Source organism: Oryctolagus cuniculus, chromosome 10, assembly GCF_051225735.1.
Source record: "Oryctolagus cuniculus isolate XC-2025 breed Fujian yellow rabbit chromosome 10, ASM5122573v1, whole genome shotgun sequence".
Taxonomy (NCBI): domain Eukaryota; kingdom Metazoa; phylum Chordata; class Mammalia; order Lagomorpha; family Leporidae; genus Oryctolagus; species Oryctolagus cuniculus.
The window spans coordinates 24122328-24127869 of NC_142876.1; the positions used below are offsets into that span (position 1 = coordinate 24122328).

The window sequence follows — 5542 nt, forward strand, 5'->3', positions numbered from 1 at the left end:
AATACATCCTGGTAAACCTAATTTAAAGCACTTCTTTCTCTGAGGAAAAAAAAAACAGCACACTGCATTCTATCCTTTATTCCTATCTAATGAAATTATTAACAGTGAATTATGCCATTATGCCAGGTATTAGGTTTTAAGGATCTGGCTACTAGAAAAAAAGGAAAATGATTAGTATCTGAAAAACAAATTCTACTTCTACAAGCACAAATCAATGTAGGGACTAACAAAAAATTAATATCTACTTTATACTGCATCAAAAATACTGATCCCTTTCCTTTTGCCTATAGGACAAGATTTTTAGCTTATATCAAGTCCCTTATTCAGCAAACAAATATTTGTGGAGTACTTACTTATATTACCACAGGGCACTATTCCAACTGTGGGGGATTCAGTGTGAATGAAACACAGTCTCTACCCTCAAAATTAAGCAAAATAAAGGAGCAAAGGGGGCAAAGAGCAATGGTATGGGGAGTGGTGGTGGCCCCTAGTAAAAGGACATTTCAGCAGACACCCAAGGGAAGTGAGGGCATATGTAATGAAATATTTGGGGAAAGACCATCCAGTTGGAGGAAGTATGGCAAAGCTCTGGGAGGCCGAAGTATGTGTGGTTAGAGAACTGCAAGACCAACGTGGCTGAATCAGAGTGGTAGGCAATGTCCTGTTTTGGGGTGAGGCATCTGAGAGATTTTGATACAACACGTAGGGCTGTTTTCAGGCCATGGTAGGCACTTCACACTTTACTCTGAGACAGAAAGGCACTGGACATTTTGAGAAGAGGTTAAACATCATCTGACATGTTTATAAAAACTTATTCTTGCTGTAGTGTGGAAAATGTGAAGACACAGGGGCAGAAGCAGCCTTATGGCTTACTCCTAGTCCACCCCCCCCCAACTAAACATTACCACTGTTATCAGCTACTATTTCCTGAAATCATACAAGTATGTGACAGGCAGACCTTCCTCATATAATGCTCAAAATTGCAAAGTAGGTATCAAAAATGAGGGGGAGTGAGCATTCTAGTCTAGCAGTTAGGACACTCTCACTGGAGTACCTGGGTTCAGTTCCTAGTTCTGGCTCCTGATTCTGCTTCCTGCTAAAGCAGACAACGGAAGGCAGCAGGTGATGGCTTTGGTAGTTGGGTCCACTTGGGAGACCTGTATTGAATTCCAGGCCATCAGATTCAGCTGCCCAGCTTGGCCACTGTGGGCATTTGTGGGCATCTCCTATGAAAATTAAGTTGGGGAAAAGATTCAAGCATGTTCAAATCACTTGTCCACAATGAATGGCTAATGATGAAAATCAAAAAATCGGCCTGATGCATCACATACCACAACACACAACACAGCCCTCTGATTCAATAAATTCTGCATCAGATCTTTTCACTGCTCAGGACTTTGCATCTATTAATTCCTAACTAGAATACTCTTCTACTGAATTTCAAATTTCATTGGTAATGAACTTCAGTACACTATTCTAGATCAACTCAAGTAGCAAGTCTTGAGTGAAATCTTTCTGGATTTTTCTCAGGCTCCTTAGCTGATCCATCTTCTGTGCTTCTGTCAATGTCCCATCTTCATTTCTCTGAAACAATACTTACATGTATGGATTATGCCTGTGTGTGTGTGTGTGTGTGTATGTACTTATACACATTTTCCCATCACTTCATTCCTTACAATAGAATCAAGCCAACTTATTTATCATCACCTCTCCTTCTACATCTCCCTCCACTCCTTTCCTCTCATCTGGCACACTACCAAGAGCCAAACCTAAGTTGAATCAAATAATAAATTAAATAATCAACCTCTATAATTTCCCCATTCTACTCTATATATACCTTGGCCATCTGCTGTCACATTTAAAACTAAATCAAAAACATTAAGAGCTGGTAGGTTCTAAACATAAAGATAAGGACATGGCAATACTAATTTGCCTGTTTTGATCAGTTTGTATGCATGTGCTGAAATATTGTATGATATCCTATTAAAATATACATGCATCACATGCTAATCAAAAAATGTTAAAAAAAAAAAAAAAGGAAGGAAAGCCAGTAAAAGGTCTCCAAATACTTAAAATCCACTTGAACTGTTTTTCAAATAAATCAATATCGTCAAAATAAAAATAGAAAGCTGGAAAGCATCAAGAAAATAATAAACAAAATTGTCCCAGCAAATAATGCAGAAACTAGGAACACTTAGCCTGAAGGATGGACCATTATCTTCCTGGTTAAGAAAACTGAGTATGTAAGATTTCCTTGAAAAGCAAAATTAAGAACAACACATGGAAGACATATTCTTTCATGGAAAAGCAAGTTGTGATTAAGTGAATCAAGAATATGCTAGGAAACAAAGCACTCCAATTGCAGGGAATTTTCTACTTCCAGAAATAAGGCAATCCTGATGCAAACTAATGAAAGAACATTCTATACCTCTGATATTTTGATAGAGTATCCCATTCATATACTTACTGAATACTTAGAGTAGTCCCACATTTCTAGTTCATGAACTATTTTCTTTTATGAAGCTTTCATTATTTTTGAAATACCATTATTGGTTGCAGGTTTCTCATTGTTTTTGTTTTCTGTATAACCTGACATCTTTGCCACCTTACCTATACACCCACATTTCTTGCTTGTGGCAAGCTATGGATTGCACAAGAGGGATGGCAGACTGGCAACATGCTTTTATACCTTGTGATGTTTTTGCCCATCAAAACCTTCCTAGAACCTAATCAACTTCTGCACTAATTATCAATTCCTTATCCTTCAGGTCCAAATTCACCGTGAAGGGTTTGTCCTGCTTTCTGATAGTTACACCATGAGTAACATGTGTGGGTATGAACACATCTGGTAGTGCTCTGCCCCACATTCCCAAAATATACTGCTCTCTTTAGTGACTTGGCTATTGGTCACCTCCCTGACTCTCCCAACATAGACCCCTCATGTTAAAGGGGTTCTGCCAGCACTGGCATCCCACCCCTGCCCTCTGCATGTTCAGTCACCACTAGCAGCTTCCCTTTACCATGGAGAGTGGCTTCCTACTTGCCTGGTGACTAAAGAGCAGCTCTGTGGGCAAACTAGTAACTTTGCCATCCAGTGAACTGTAGCCCTCTCCTTCAACAAGGTCTGAACCCAAAGATAAGCCCCATCTCTTCCAAGTTTGTCCTTCCCTAGATACTCTCCCTTAACTCTAGAGTACCACATATAGTTCCCTTACATATTCTGTCATGCCTTAAAACTTTTTTTAATATTAAACTTCCATTTTCTAAAATCACTGGGTAGTTTGTTTCTAAATTAGGCTCAAATTAGTACAGTTGCCACCAAACCAGGTCAAAGAAGCAAGACAATACAAAGCCAGTGCAATGGTCTGAATGGGTCCCCCAAAATACATGTGCTGAAAAATTAATGCAACAATATTAGGAGGTGGGAGGTATTTAGGTGACTGAGACCTCTACCCTCATAAGTAGATTAATGCACCCATCTGTCATGTGAGGACACAAGGCTCCTCCCCTCTGGAGGATATAGCATCAAGAAGCCATTTTGACGCAAAGCAGCTCTCACCAGACACCTGAGCTTGCTGGGACCTTAACACTGGATTTCCCAGCCTTCAAAAGTGAGAAAAAATTTTTTGCTCCTTATCAGTTATCAAGTCTTAGGTATTATATTGTAGCAGCACAAATGGAATCAGCCAGTGAGATTTTCCTAGATTTAGTTCTAGATCTGTAAAATGGCTTATATTATCTGATAGACTGTAAAACACTGAAAAATTCAGAAATCCTAGAGTTTTGATGGCTCAAGGTATCAGAAAACTGCATCATCCTCAATACTTAAAATTACTGATCTAATCAAATGAATAACAGCAAAAAGGAAATAACTCTCCCCAATCTGAATTTACCTCATTTCAAAACAGATTTGCAGGGAATGGGGGACAGATGAATGAACAGCACGGGATTTTTCAGTTGGTAAAAGTACACATGGAGATCCACGTCATCTCTACATTTGTTCAAGTCCACTGGAGATACATGACCAAGACTGAACCCTATTTGGGGTGATGATGATGTGTCAGTCCAGTTTCCTCCATTTTAATAAATCTAAGATTCTGGTGACAAATGTTGAAAACAGGGGAGGCTGAGAGTGTGGGAGCAGGAAGCATATGGGAAATCTCTGTTAACTCCTCTTGATTTTGCCATGAACCTGAAATTGCTCTAAAAATTTTTAATTAAAAAAATCAAAGTGTTTCTTAAAACTTTTAAAGAGTATTTACAAAACATTTCCAAAGTAAAGAACATGGTATCTATTATCTTAAATTTAGATGGAGAACCAGGCTTAGAATTATCAATCAATATTTAAGACTACTACACAAAACAGTTTACTTTTTCCTGATTATATAAAGTAATATAAGATGAATTGTCAGCAAGGAGATAAAACAGAATCAGGTATCTATCATTTCTTGAGATGTATTTTCTCTTCTACGTGGTTAATATGATAAAAGAGCACTATCCCAACCATTAAAACAAGAAATACTGGGGCTGACACTGTAGCACAGTAGGCTAATCCTCCGCCTGTGGCACCGGCTTCCCATGTGGGTGCTGGTTCTAGTCCCGGCTGCTCCTCTTCCAATCCAGCTGTGGCCTGGGAAAGCAGCAGAAGATGGCCCAAGTCCTTGGGCCCCTGCACCCATGTGGGAGACCTGGAAGAAGCTCCTGGCTTCAGACTGGCACAGCTCCGGCCGTTGCGGCCATTTGGGGAGTGAACCAACAGAAGGAAGACCTTTCTCCCTGTCTCTCCCTCTCACTGTCTATAACTACCTGTCAAATAAATAAATAAAATCTTAAAAAAAAAAAAAACAAACAAGAAATACAAAAGTTAAATGAGTGACAGGGGAAGAAAAATGCAGCCAACCTACCAGAGTTTGAGGAGGATAGTTAAAACATTTAGAAAAGGAAAATGCAAGACTTGGTCAGAGCTTTCAAGAAATATAAAAGTAAGCTGTAAACAAAAGATGAGAATTCAGTACAAGTTATGCATATCTAATCTAAAAATCTGAATGCCAACAAAATACTCAAAAACTTTGGGATTTTGGAGTATTTCAGCATTTCAGATTTCAGATTAGGGATGTTTAAATAGTAAAGTCTAGGCAAATATTCCAAAAACCAAAAAATTCCAAAATCTGAAATGCTCTAGTCCCAAGCCTTTCAAATAAGGGATACTAAGCCCACATTTAAAGTATGATAATAATATACACAAAGGCAAAAAATACATGGAAAGTTTGGGAAAATCTAAGTAAAGCAATATGGCTACAGCAATTTGGAAATAAATAAGAAAAAAACAATATTAAGGATGTATGTGAGAAAGGAAAAAAAGGGAAGAAAGTGAATGAAGGATAATCATAATAACCTGCTATAATTGTACTCTGGTTAGACCTAACTTTACCCTCAGTCACTGAATGACAGAAACTGAAACCCAATTCAACATACAAGATTTGAAATATCCAATCTACACATAGAACAGAGAGACAGACTTGTACATTTGAAGAAACTTAAA

General features: G+C 38.3%; 1 protein-coding gene across 1 annotated transcript in view; it reads right to left on the reverse strand.

The window, feature by feature from the left end:
* The window catches only part of LOC115333218 (legumin J-like), a 68832-nt gene that overhangs the window by 47373 nt on the left and 15917 nt on the right, over positions 1-5542 (reverse strand). The window lies entirely within an intron of this gene.